The sequence below is a fragment of the Rousettus aegyptiacus genome, unplaced genomic scaffold (assembly GCF_014176215.1).
Source record: "Rousettus aegyptiacus isolate mRouAeg1 unplaced genomic scaffold, mRouAeg1.p scaffold_m13_p_2, whole genome shotgun sequence".
Taxonomy (NCBI): domain Eukaryota; kingdom Metazoa; phylum Chordata; class Mammalia; order Chiroptera; family Pteropodidae; genus Rousettus; species Rousettus aegyptiacus.
The window spans coordinates 45,979,244-45,994,232 of NW_023416295.1; the positions used below are offsets into that span (position 1 = coordinate 45,979,244).

At 32.9% G+C, this 14,989-nt stretch overlaps 1 protein-coding gene across 2 annotated transcripts in view; it reads left to right on the forward strand.

Moving 5' to 3' along the window:
• OLA1 (Obg like ATPase 1) overlaps window positions 1-14,989 on the forward strand; it is a 146,067-nt gene that overhangs the window by 67,381 nt on the left and 63,697 nt on the right. The window lies entirely within an intron of this gene.

A 14,989-nucleotide genomic window follows, 5' to 3' on the forward strand; every position in this document is an offset into this window, starting at 1 on the left:
CTTTAATCTGCCCCACCTACCGCCCCTGACCTATGGGGGTTGCTGTTTCTCTCTCTCTTTCTCTTTTTTTTTAAAAGAACTGGATCTCTGAAGGAGATAGTCTTCTCCCACATGCTCATAGCTTGTACGCAGGGTATGGTCCATGACTCCACCTGGGGCGCGAACCCAGGACCTTCTGCAAGTAAAGCAGACATGCTAACTACTACACTATGGAGCCACCTGCCTGTTATGTTTATTTTTAAACATTCTTTGTTTATTTGGTTAAATAAAGGAGTTCTGTTCACCAAATGAAAATTTTTCTTTCTTTTTTTTTCCCCCCTAGGTCAAAAGTCTTCTGGTATCTAGATTTAAATTTTTGATCAGCTTTCTGAGTAGGCAGTCATACTTTTGTTTAGAGATAATAATGATTTACTTTATGTTATTCCTGTAATCTGTCATCAACTTCTGTTGGTCTTTTTTGAAAGTGTTTTTCCTACTCATTCTATTTCTGCTACCACTTCTTAGTCCAGACTCTTAGGCATTATAACTGACCTTAATAATACATTCTTGGTGGAGTGCTCTCTTTTTCTGCTGGTCAGTATGACCCTAGGACCACCAGTGTTAGACACGTTTTGTTTAAAATGCAGACTTCTAAGTAGTACGATAGTGATCCAAAATTAAGGAAGATGGCTGGGAACCCTCTGTACCCTGGGAAAAATCACTGTTCTAATCTCTCCTTCTTCTGGTTTCTTCCTTCAGAAATAGTGGTTTTCAACCCTTCCTATGTCCCACAGGGACTATGTACAAGCATTTGCGTCTCTTACCGTGGAGGAAAAACAATGTTTATTTTTCACAGAACAGAAAATAATTGTGTGTATTTTGTTAAATTTTATAGTCAAGTTTTGTTAATTTTACAATATTATTTAGAAGTTTATATTATTGCTATGCTTTTAACATATACACAAATAAAAATCTACCAGTAACTGAATATTATGTTTTGTACTGTGCTAACTCTAAAACCTAAAGCTAATGAGTATATAATGATTCAGTTATCAAGTAAGAAGCAGTACCTTAATAGCCTAGTATGAGACAAGAAAAGGGAACACCTAAGGTCTAGGGATATTAATATGCCAGAGGAACACACCTTGGCATATCACTTTTACTTGTGATATAGCCATTGAGAAATTAGATGTGTCACTGCTTGTGTGTGAGTCATTACTTTTGATTATGTTACTGACTCTAGTAAAACATTCATGCCTTCCTTGGGAATTCCATTTTATGCCTAGTGCTCAAGGCTTTTCGTTGTTAAGCATTAGCATGTTTTTCAGTGCTCTCTTTTCAGTTCTAAATTTTCCTAGGATGGATCTGTTCTTTGTACTCTGAATGTACCATATGCATGTCACCCTTGTCTTTGCTGTACCTCTAGCTAAGTTTTATCCTCAAAGGTTGATATCTTTGATCCTACTCTTTTACCCCCTTTTTGCTCTTCCTTTCCTATCTTTGAGACCAGGAGCACTCTTTTGTAGGTACTATTTCATGGAGCCACAACAAGTTACATAACGTTTGTCTTATCTCCCTAACTAGACTATAAACTCCTTGAAGGTGTGAGCCATATGTAATTTCATCTTTCCTCAGATGTTGAAATATGCTTTCTACACTGCAGTCAGTAAAAGGATATCAGTTTAATTGCTAGAAATGTTTTCCAACTGTAGAGTAAGCTGACCTGTATTGTGGTCTAGCAAATTTCTTATACTACATTATTTGCTTGCCTAAGAAAATGAGCAAGGTGAAAATGGAAATGTTTTTATTGTCTTTATCGAAATCTGTGGATCAAGAAGTAAGATTTTAGATAAATGAAAATAAAATTCTTGTAGTTTTATGTTTTACATTTATTGTTAGGCCTCTATATTTTTTCTATATACTTATCACCCATGCAGATTTACATATGACATGTATAAATAATCTTATAGATATAATACATTTATATTTTTTATTTGTTTTTTTTACTATAACTTTAGTGTTATATCATTTCCAGTATATTAATACTCTTTTCAGTGTTAAAACTTAGCTAACAAAATAACATATGATATATATATACTGTTGTGTTTGATACAGTTGGATGAATTCTGCTAGGTAAGAAAGTATATAATGGAAAGGAAATCTTATTTAAGAAATGAACCGTACTATTTAAAATAGAAACCCGAGAGCTCTTTTTAACATTGCAGCTGAATTAAACAAATAATCTTTACACCATTACTAAGAAGTGCATGTAGTTAAAAATACATTTATACATATTATTTTTAAAAAACCTAGTTAACTTTAAAATATGTAAGTTTTCTTGTCGTTTAGGGTTCTGTGAAGCTGATCATCAAGAGGGTTGCAAATCATTGGTGGTTTCTATTTTCAGATTTCCACATCCCGGAGTAATTTGCTTTAATTTCACCCAATTTAACCTATACTTCACACCATCACCATTCAGCTTTAATAGCTATGTTCTATGCATAAGAAAAGCAGATAAATGTCCACAATTAGGCTGCAAATGATTACAACTAGTTAGGGCTTTATGAAGACAAAACTTAAAGGACTATGGCGCCAAACAAAGCCACAAAAGACGGCTGAAAATGCTGTCTCGAGAAGTCAAGTCTACCATGGCATTTGATTTATCACTTTTGTAGTTGATTTTACTTATTTTAATATATCGGCAGGTGTGCCTACTCTGAGAAATATTCATCTTTAAAGAATATTTTTTCTCTGTTAATGTATTTTTGTTTTTACTTGTTTTCTTAAATTTCGGCATAGATAACCAGATTGAATCTTTTTAAAAAAATATTCAAATGGTAGCATTTGTTTGGAAATTAAGCATAGTTGGTTTGAAATGTACCAACTGAAATTTGGTACATTTGAAATTTCATTTGTGAAATTAAGACTTCTCTGAAATCTTTATATATTTGTCAAATGGTCTTATTAGACATTTGATGGAAGTATAATCTTACAATTCTGTATAGAATTTCATTTCTAGTTAGGTCTTAGCATGTAAAATATATGCCTATAGAGTGTTACTGATGTAAAGTATGTGCACATATATAAAAGATTCAGAAGTTGTTCTGATCTTATTTATGTTAGTGTTGTTCTCCTTTTTATATGTAAGTTCTTGTTGATGGTTAGCGCACAGCATATTTTAACGTATAAAGAATTTAGTTATGTTTTAAGGTTTAAAACAGCTAGACTTTTCATTTTACTATAAAAGGATGTCATCCTGCAAAATTAAATTTGTCCTTTTTGTTAATATGGTTCCATATTTAACAAGTTTAAAGACTGGATCTCATCTCTTCAAAATTTTCAGTCAAGGTTTTACATAAATCCTTATTTTTTAGTGAATAAATAAAATTTAAGGTTTTAGTTTTGTGTTTAGATTTGTCTTTAGTCATTCAGTTAAAATTCTCTCAGAAATTATATGTAGAAGGAGCAACAATATTGATAGATAATTTATTTTACAGTTTGTGTGCATACAGAATTCTTGTAATTGAATTACTCCCCATTTTAGTAGTGCTCACTGTTTATTAATTATATGAGGGGTAACATGTAGTTATTTAAAATGTGCTCATTTTAGATAATCCTATATTCTTAAATAATAATCAAATAAATAATGTCTCTTTAGTTTATTGTTGCTTAGAAGCCAAAATAAATGTAGATTAAAAATCCAAGCAATTGTAGTTTTTATACGGTTGTAACAAACACACGAGTATGTATGCACACAGTTGCTGACTTTAAAACCAATCCTCAGGAATTAATAGGTTATTGTCTTTGCTTATAAAACGAATATATGTGAGAAAGTGTACTAAAACCTATTTTTAACATATTTTTATTTTAAAGAAAGTAGTTAATTGTCTATCCTACAAAGTAAACCAATAACCATGCCAAGACAATACAGCAATACAGCTTCACAGTTGTATTAAACTAGTTTCATATGCTATATCATAAAACTTTCAGTCCAATCAGCAACTAAATTTAAATACTGCAAATTGTAGCAGCAAAACAATAATTCTGCTGATTAGCCCCTTTCCATTTCTTGTAAGTGAACTGTTTATGCTGTTGAGTACCTTTTGAAAAAAGAAAAAGCCAAAACAGCCTTGATTAGTCAAGGAGTAATTGGATGACTTGATTTTAGCAAGAGAATGAATTGGTTGATGATAGCCTGTAACTAAGTGTAGTGGTTCTGTTCGGATGAATACATAACATACAGTCATCAGATCTTGACAGGTATAACATATAAGCAGAGCTAAAATCTGGCGGTGGTGTGGATGGCATGGAGATGGAGGGGAGTAAATTTGCCATGAAGTCTTTTACTGAAAAATTTGAGGTGATTCTTAAGGGAATTTAGAGAACTCCCCCCTTTTTTTTTTAGCATTGGGGAAGAGATGTGGAGTTTTGTCTTACTTTATTACTGTAGTCCCCTATGTTTTATGCTCTAAAGTCAAAAGAGCTCTAGGATTTTTAATTTTCTTTGGAGGGTCATTAATATTATATCTTTTCACTCTTGTTGTAGATCATGGTTCATTAGTGTATCATGTGGGAAAGCCTAACACAATAAAGCTTTAGTTGTGTTCATATTTAACTATTTAAAGTCTTGATTAGTCAGAACTTTTTCTACACTGCATTCTTATTTATAATTTCCTGATTGTTTTTAAAACTTTACCTCCATTTGCATTAATGAAGTATGGCATAAAGAAAAAAAAATGTTTAAACTTATTCTGTCACTAGTCTTCTTAAATAAGCCCAAATTGTCAATCCCCCCCACCCCCGAAAGTATTACAGTAACCTCCCCTCCTCTGCTCTAATATGCTACATGGGTCCAAAAGTTTCAACTGCATAGAATATGAGGTAACTATTACTGGCTGAATGAAATGACAGGGGTGAACCTGCACAGCTACCTGCAAGGGGGTGAGGGGTGTGGCAAGGTACAGGCCTAGACAAATCCATTCTGGGACTGGCTTTGATTTGGCACCACCTGGTGGTGATTGTTTGCTCTGGTTTAACTATTGATGGTGATGACTAGATCTTGCAGACTTTAGGATAGCAGTAGAATTCTAGGAATCTTTTAGGTAGTTGGCACCCATTTGTTAAGCTAAATAGGGTAGATTGGGTTGGAAGACTACTGGGAATACAGTGATCTACCTTACACAATATGCTCCCAAAGGCATGATTACTTGTCTATCCTTAATCTCTCTAGGCCTTACCTTTCTATGTTTCTGCTCTCTCTTTAGAACTGTGGATTATTGGATTTAAGAGTGAATTATTTTGTGAGATACATTATCTGATTTTAGGACATCGACCTGCACAGTACTTTTCATTTGGACCCAAGAATGTAATCTCTATTACGTAATGTGGATTTAATCAAACCATCATTTTCCTATTCTAATACCATTTCTTCTATTCCCCCCATATCGTAGAAAAACTAGGTAAAAAGTCACAATCCATTAATGTTATGGATAAAGCTATAAAATAATTATTTAAAAAATTAATAGCCATTTACTTGACTGATTAATACCTGTCACATGTTTACATTTTTCAAGCATTTAAACACCAGTTTCAGACTCTAGCAGAGACAATATTATCTTTTAGCACAGCATCAATACACTTAAATGTGGAATTAAAGAATATACTTCCATCAAACCTGTACATGAATCTTAATTTAAATTTTAAATGGCATCTACATAACACCAGTGTTCCAGTTTGAAACCTTGAGGCTGTCTTCTTCCATCATCTTGCACTGAATACTGACCTTCTGCCTCCTCCCCTTTATCCTGGACTTACTTTCTTGTATTATGTGCTGATTCGTCTCCCCTATTAGACTGTAAACATTTTTGAAGACAGAAACTAATCTTATGCAGCTTTTTCTCATCTCTGAAATTCTTCCAGCTCCTAGTACAGCTCTATGATTAACATTCAGTAAATATTTGTTAACTTTTAAAATATGTATGTTTAACTATTATACACTTCCAGTTATATGACCAGCCACATTTCATTTCTTTTTCAGTTTGATATCATTCTTTCTACCCACTAGACAAATAAATTTTTGTAAAGGTTTCTTTAATTATTTTTTAGATTTGACCTTTTTTTTTTTTTTTAGGTATTTCTATAACTAGTACCCAACAGTCAATTGATTTGTTTGTGACCATCAGTTTCTCTCCAAGCTGTTAGATCTTGTACATAACTGATAGAATCATTTAAAGAGAGTGTGAGCATAATTTAAAGAAATGTGGATGAATAAACGAGCAAGAGCAAGATCACAAGAGTGTGTCTCTGAAAATATACATGAGAATTTTATGATCTAAAAGATTAAATTTCTACTTCTCAATTCAGTGTTAGAACCTTCCCATTAACTCACATCTGTACATTTGAACCTGTGATAACAGCATTTGGTTACTATCTTTGTCTTGTAGTATACACCAGTGGTTCTCAACTGTGGCTTAGCAAATTCTACAGATGTTTTTGACCTTCACAGCTAGGGTGTGTGCCTGTATGCATGTGCATGTGTGTGTGTTACTAGCATCTAGTTTGTAGAGGCCGGGGTGCTGTTAAACATCCCACAATGCACAGGTCAGCCCCCCACAACAAAGAATTTATCTGGCCCAAAATGTTAATAGTGCCAAGGTGGAGGAGAGAACCTGGTCTATACTTTGTCTTTAGGTTTTCATTTATAAGTATAACTAACATATTTTGAGTGCTTACTTACTATGTACCAGGCACCAACCTAGGATCTTTACATATATTATCACTTTTAATATTCACAATAATCTTATGAAGTAGGTATTATTGTCTACATTTTACAGACCAGGAAACTAAGCCACGAAGAAATTCAATAGTCACACAACTAATGAATCAAACAGTCCAAGTTTGAACCCAGATAGTCTGATTCCAGAGTCTGTGCTCTTAATCACTTGTTGTGCTAATACTTCCATCCTGCCTGGAGTGTTCTCTTGACTTCCTTTTGCTAATACCTGTCTCATAAAGTTCTCATCTGAATTCAAGCCTTCCCTCCTTAGTTCTCATTCGTGCTGATCAATTCCTTCTCTCTCTTTTTATTGTATGGCTGCATTTATTGGTCTTAGTTATATTTAGGTCTATTTTTCATTTTCTTAATTTGATTTATAATTTTTAAAATTGTACCATAATACATAACCCAGTGCAACATTCGAGAAGTTCTCAGAAAATAAGTGTAAATATTTGTCACTAATAGTCAAGCAATTCAGGGGGAAGAGATGAAACACAAGAAACTTCTCACGTGTGTTATTGTGGTTTGACATGCTGAGCACTGGTATCTTTGAAATACCTTGTTGTGTGCTGTGAAACTGATCCTTTGCTGTTGTGCTGCATGTCTGGCTTCATCTGGAATCTGTAGTTTCCCTCTAACATTTTTTCATTCAATGCTAATGAGTGCTTGAGGCATTCATTTATACATTGATTCTTTTATTCTTCATCTTATACCTAATTGTGTATCAGCTCTCATCAAGTACTAGAGTAAAATAGAAAGACATTTAAGACAGAATGCCTGAGCTTAGGTAACTAAAAGATAGACTAATATATTCTAAAATTAGATGTACATGCTACAAGTCATGTGAATAAAATGGACAGATTATGCTTAACAGTTCAGGGAGAGGGTATGGGTTAGAGAAGGTGTCATTGTAGAGATATTTCAGTGACATCTAATTAAGGCCGTGAAAGATCCGTAACTTTTTTGATAGCCAAACTTAGGGAGGAAGACTATTCCATGCAGAAGGATGAGTAGCAGCATTGAAAATGTAAAATGGAATCATTAAGAATGGGTCGTTTTGAAAAGTGGGCTACTATTGAATACCAACATTAGAAAAAATAAAACTCTGATTTGCTGTTTAGTTTATTTCTTGAATGGCAGAGAGTTCACATGAATGACTTCAATATTCATTGCTTAAAGTACTAGTAGTAAAGATAAATGCTAGTCTTATTAATTTCTCTTTGCATTTTTTCCCCTTAAAACATTACTCTTTAAAAAGGTATAAAAATGGATTTTTCGCAGGAGCCATATTTAGGGTAATATATTAAACCATCAATTTTACTGTACTTTCTTCCAAGTGAGTCTCTACAACTCCTCTTAGGTTACTCAGGGATGGTAGAGATTTCTTAGACCTAAATTCCTCCAGAATTGTCTTGTAGAGGATGGGATATTCAACTGTGCATTTTAGGGATGGATGTGATTTGTAAGGATATATATCTTTGAAGCCCAGAGAAGGGAGTGGGTAAAAATATAGTGACAGTTGAATTTTAAGAACTTGTAGGGTTTAGTGAGTTGGTAGCAGAGTTTGACTCGAGCTGAGGATTTGTGGAGAGTGAGTGTGAGACGAGGCCAGTTTACAGAAGGATTTTTCTACTGGTAGAAGGCTAAGCGATGTTTTAGAAATTAGGACGTTGGTGAGATGATCATTGGGAAGGTTAAATACAGCAAACGCAGCTAGCTCAACATTAAAAATTGAAGAGAATCTTAATAAATATTAATTCTAAATATTATCCATTAAATTTGCCTTTTATGCATTTAAAGTATCTATTATATAGAATAAGGTGAAAATCCTGAGAGGTTAATGCTTGTTTTCATTAAAATACTTATTTTCTGCCTACTTCTTTAGAAAGAATTGATACATTGCAGCAATTAAAAATGTAAAACGTGAGCAACTGAATATAATTAAGTACAGGTGTTGACTCTGGGTTATCATTCATAACTTTTAAGTGACTTTAGGATTCTCTAATGGTGTGGCTGTCTAGTTATCTACAATATAAATACAGTACCTGTAATTGTTAGGCAGAAGTTTCTGGTATTCTATATATTTAAAAGAATTATATTGTATAATATTGTAATGTGTTGCTTCTAATCCATTAGATGGTGTCAATAATAACCAAAAAGTTATTTTGCTTGCTACTATACTAATATAAGGTTCAATTTTAATATATTTATGTCTTTATGCCTATATATTTTTTCTCTTTGTTCATCTCATTCTTCCTATTTAATGTTTTGTTTTTGAGTCACTGCTTAAAGCATATTATTTTTAATATACTCGAAGTCTTAAAATTAAGAGGAAATAATAAACAGATTTTCAGGTCTTCTCAAAACCTGACCAGCTCACTTTATTATTCTCCCTTATGCTAATATCTGTTTCTCTCAAGATTAGGAATGATTTTTTTTTTTTTTTTGTCTTAGGACATTGCTTGCTTGCTTTCATATAAGTTAACTACTTTGTGTAAATGTCCTGCTTGAATCATTTATAATTTCTTTTAGATTGGTCCCTCAAAGTCAGGCACATGTGCATTTTATTTTACTAAACTTTTTGAAAAACCTCGATCAATTTTGAATATGTCTGAGGGATGATAATTTTCTTCCTCTTGGCCAGGGCTTAGTTTTGGAGCCTTTTTGTATATGAGAGAGAAGAAAGGGAGAGCTCTGGAAGAAAAGCAAAGCAAAAGCAAATTCTTCAGGTTACCCATAGTTCTGTTTTCTATTCCAGCATTAAACAATTAGCCTGTGGCATAGACTTAATTATTTTAGGGCTTTTGCTATATCTCAAATAATAGGTTTTTTCCTGGAAAATGAAGGTTAAAGACTTTAAAGGCTACTTTTAATTGATTTGTTATTGTAAATAAGTACAACCCACCAAGTCTACTTATGCTGTTCCATTTATACTATTGCATCAAGTAATTAACAGTTTATATTACTATACCAATTATTTCCATTTTTTACATGTTTACAAAATATTTTATTTTTCCAGAGGTATATAAATATATCCACTTAAAGTAATTAAAATTTGATTGATAGAACCATTGTTATTTGCTTCAAACTCTGAAAGCTTAGAGACTTAAACCTACATCCTTTTAAGCAGAATTTTGTTAGCAGAATGATTTATTAGTTCTCTGTGTTCCAAAATTCACCATGTTCCCTTATACCTTTTAGAAGGCAATTTTTGAAGTAAATATAATAAATTGAGATGCCCTTCTCCTACCTTCTAGCTTGAGGAAAGTAGTTGAAACTGCACATTTAATGTAAAGATAAAAAAAAAATTACACAAGCTGAGGTCTGGCAATGAGTTAGATTGTGCTTTTGCTCAAATCACTTTTATTGTCAAGATGAGAAGGGGCTTTAGATTAAGAGTAGGGCTGTACAGTGCATCTATATCCTGGGCTTAAACTACACTTCTATTTAAATCAGAGTATTTGGAGTGTGCAATAAACAGTTTAACTCCTTCTTTAAACTACTATTCCCCTCATAAAACAAAGAATTTCTGTCATGTCATTTATGGAAAGTAAATAGGAACTGGCATTTTCCAGTGCTTATGAATAAAGCTATACATGTTAAGTGAATTGCTAATCCAAGTTTTGCTCTCTCTCTTCTCTTTAAATATTAATGAGCTATAGAATTAAAAGGAAGTTAGGAATCATTGTTCTGACACAAATAGGAGTTTGCTTTGAAGAATGGATTAGAAATTTGAAAATATAAAGATATTTTTGAGTAGGATATCCTTGTTTTCTAACATTATATTTAAGAATTTATCTCTACTGGTTTAGGAATGTAGCCCCCAACGTTTTAGTGATTTTGATGGGATTCTGACAAGAATATAGATGTTCAAAACATTGATTATTTACCACACAGGACAAGCTGAGAAGAATGTGAAATAACATAGTATACAGGATGTTTTGGTGCTATGATTTAAGATTCAGTATATTTGTAATAATATTTGAAATATTAGAAGTAATTATTATTTTTAGAATCTATGCTTTGGTTATAGAATACTTATTGCTTTCATCCTTGATTTGGGCTCTGAATGCAAAGAAAGATTTTTTTTTTATTTTTATTTTTATTTTTTTTTTACAAATCATTTTATTTATTTTTCCCTCTCTTTAATTGCCACCCTACCACACTTCTTCCACCCCTTATGGATGTTGCCATTTCCTCTTAAGAATTGGATCTCTGAAGGCGGGACATCTCTTCCCACATGCTCACGGAGGGGACCTGGGGCCTTGCACCTGGAGTGCAGACCCAGGACCTTCTGCATGTAAAGCAGACATGCTAACCACTACACTAAGGAGCCAACCCTGAAAGATCTTTTTTTTTTCTTGAAACCTTGTCATCATCTCTCTCTCTCTCTAATTACTTTTACTAGTTGATATTTTTTTCTTTAGTTGAGTCTCACTGTTCATCCCTTCTTTATATCTCCTAGCAGTACAGTACTCTTGTGTACTTTCTCATCACCATATTTAGAGTGCACCAATTTTTTTTTAGCTGGTTCACTACTTTTGGTTAGTCTTTCTAAAATACTGCTTTTCATTTGTTGCTAACATAAAATCAATGCCAACTTCCTATTGACTAGCACGTGAGTTCCAGACTTACCTTGCTATTTGAACTTCCTTATTCCTCACCCCTTACCTGGTTTAATAAATTTTTATCCTCTACTATGCTTCAATACAGTTTCTCAGTGGTCAGCTCTTAGTAAACCTTATTTATTTCAACCTTTATTTTTTTCTCTGATGCTTTTCCCTGTTACTTGTCATGGCTTTTTTTCATCTTCTTTACCTTTACCAATTTTTCTGTATTTAAAGGCCTTGGTGGTTAGTTATTGTTAGACTTATATTTAAAGTTCTTGCTAGTGAGTATTGTTTTCCTTTTTGATTAGATTAGTTTTCCCAACAAGATTGTACAGTCATTAAGACCAAGGTCCTATTATTTTGATTTTTGTTTTTAATTCTCACAAGACTCAGCATATTGTTAGATATATAAGAAAGCTTTCTTTAAGGGGGAACTCATATTTAACAAGGCATATTATGGTTTGCATATGTGTTGAGGAGTTGGCAATTTATGCACTGGGTTATATACCAAGGAATTCCTTATCTCTGCATTATATAGGGGTAGCAGATGGGGAAAAAACAACATGTTAAATAGGTCCATCTTGACCACATAGCCTCTTATTTAAAAAAGAAAAAGTTCTAGGCATGCTGTTTAGAATATCAGTGTTCCATGGTAGGTGGTTTATGAAGTGCTGCTCTGTAGCTTGTATACTTAAATTAAAAAAGTGCTTTAAAACTGTTCCTACTTCTAGCTAGGGATGCTTTGCTTTCGAAAATTGAAGACAGCCTGAATTTAAATAATGATATTGCAAATCAGTGAATCCAAAGTATATTTTTATTTCTGAAGTCCTTTGCAGTTAGATTTAGTATCTTAAATAGAGTATAGATTTATCCTTTTTACTCAAATCTTTATGGGATAAGATAGGCCTAAGTGAGGAAATTGATCAATCTCAGTCCACTTAATAGTTTAAAATAGCAAACTCATTTCTGCTACATCATACCAACATGCAGAATCTTCAATACATATGGGTAGTCACATATGTCTCACCAAGTCAAATATTATGTCTGTATTCCGACTGGCTTTCTAGTAATGGAGGTACACAAATTTTAAAAGTCACAACTTTAACATAAGCATTGACATTTGGCATTTATTCACTTAGTGAATAGGTTTGATAATAGAAATGATTTTTATAATAACTAAAAAGACTTTTTTTGGTTCATTTTATCTGCTATTTTCTCCAAGTGTACTGGAACCACTTGGGAGTTCTGGGCTAGAAATTCTGTTAATGAGCGTAATAAAGGGATAAGAGAAAAAAATCTTAAGATAGCAACACTTATGGAATAGTTAGAGCAAGACAAGGAATGGCCAGAGAAAATAAAAGAAAATCAGGAGAATGTGGTGAAAGAAGCAATGAAAGAGACTATCAGTGCTCTCAAGTTAGATCCTACTGAGAGGTCATTCAAGATTACTGAAGAATGGCTATTTGATTTAGCTTCACGAAGGCAAGTCATTGTCTTTTTTGAGGTCAATTTTTGGTAGTATGGTGGAGGTATATTCCAATCTGCAATGGGTCATTTTAAATGAGAGGTAAAGAAGTGGAGGGAACAAGTACAGACAGCTTTTTCAAGAAGTTTGACTCTGAACTGGAGGAAAGAAAGCCATAACTGGAATAGGAATTAATGTCTAAGGGTGATCGACATGATTCATTTAATGTAGAATCTTAAACCCACTTACTTAAATGTCGATGTGAAAATATTAGTGGAAATGGAGATTACACAAATGATATGAGGAGAAAGAGAAAGAGAGGCATAATAGATCGAGGTCTCAGGATATACAAAGAAGCTCATGGAACAGACTTCCTTTGGGAGAAGCTAAGATCCAGAGCAGAGATGGTAGAGAGTGGCCATAAATAATAGAAGGTAACGTTTTCCATTTTACTTAAGAAAAGTTTGGGGGGAAAAAATGGGGGGTTCGGTATACCAGAGATGACATTCATTTTTCCTATGACGTGAGAATGGTCATCTGCTGGGTAGCAGGAGATAAGGGGTTCTGCAAGTGTAGAAAGTGTGAGAGAAGTTAAGAAGTTTTGAAAGGGGTGCTTTGTTGTCAAAGGAAACATTGCAGGATTGCTCGATTAAAATTTTTTATAATGGAATTCAGTGTGAGGTTAACTTATAGTTAATTATCTCTTATAACAAACAATTTAATAATGAGGGTTTACTATAATTAGTATTATTTTCAGTCACCCATTATACATATTTATGTATATATGTATGTATTATATGTATATAAAATGAGAGGAGAGAGAGAGAGAAATGTATAGATATAAAGTAAATTTCATGGTAGTAGTGATTTTCTCCTTGTGTCTCCTTTGGTTTAGCAAAACCGAAATTTTAACTAAAATTTGTGCCAGTTTTTTTTGCAAGTTAAACTTGTTTATTGTATTTTAAAGAGAATTATTTTTAAAAAATGACTTTTTCATATAAACAATACATGTTCATGTTCATTGTAAAAAGTTTAAGCAAGACAAAACTGATAAAATGATTTAAAGATTGCTTGATAGCTCACTGCCCAGGAATTATTTTCATTAGCATTTGATCAGTATTAAGAATGAGAAACAATTTTATATAAATCTGATCATCAATATCTGCCATTTTAAATAGAATACTAAGTATTATTTTGAGTTTGAAAGAAGAAAAAGAACTAGAATAATACAGAAGAAATTACTGAACTGGAGGTATTATTTTTTTTTTGACAAAAGATATGTTTTTAATTGATTCTGCTAGAGTTAAGAAAAAGGTTGGAGAAATAACTTTTTAATTACATGTTTCATCTTTTCTGGCATCTGTTGATTCCTTACTGTGAAAGATAAGGAAATGAGCACACAAATATTTTTACTTCCCCCTTCATATCTTTGAGGTTTTATGTTACTACTCATAGTTTATAATACAGTACTTATGTTCTATTTGATTAACATAATTCCTGTGATTAATCTTACTTATATGTTAAGAGTATATTAAGTACAGAGTCTATTTGCTATCAATCTCTCTTCATGACAATGAAAAACAGGTTGGCTAGATATAACATTCCTGAGTTACAGTTTCTTTCCTTAGAACTCTGAAACAGTGCTCCGCTGTTTTCTGGCATAGAGCTACCTTGGAGAATTTTGAAGCTTTCTATGTGACTTGAGTTTACTGCTTTCGATATTGGTGACATGTATGGTGTTGATGATTCTGCATCTGGTTAACCAACTTGCACTTGGTCAGTTTCTGTTTCAGTGTTTTTGCCAGCTTACTTGGAATATGAAACTGCATGTGGCTCTGATTTCTAAATGTGCCATCTTCTTGTCTGACAGGGTCTCTTTCAAAGACCAAGTGATCTTATGGTGTTGTTCCTTATATAAATTAGTCCACTTAGAGTTTATATAGAGAAGAATCTTCAAAACCTGAATGAACCTAGAAATGCCAAAATTTAGCTCTTTTGTACTCTTGAGTTACATGAAATAAGAGAATAGGTTTATGTTTATATCCTTGAGTCGTTGTGTTCTCATCTCTGATATATGGAAGAAAAAGATAGTAATGAAAAGAGATATAGCTATTAAAGTATTTCTCAAAGAGCCACTTTTACCAAAATCAATGATCAGCT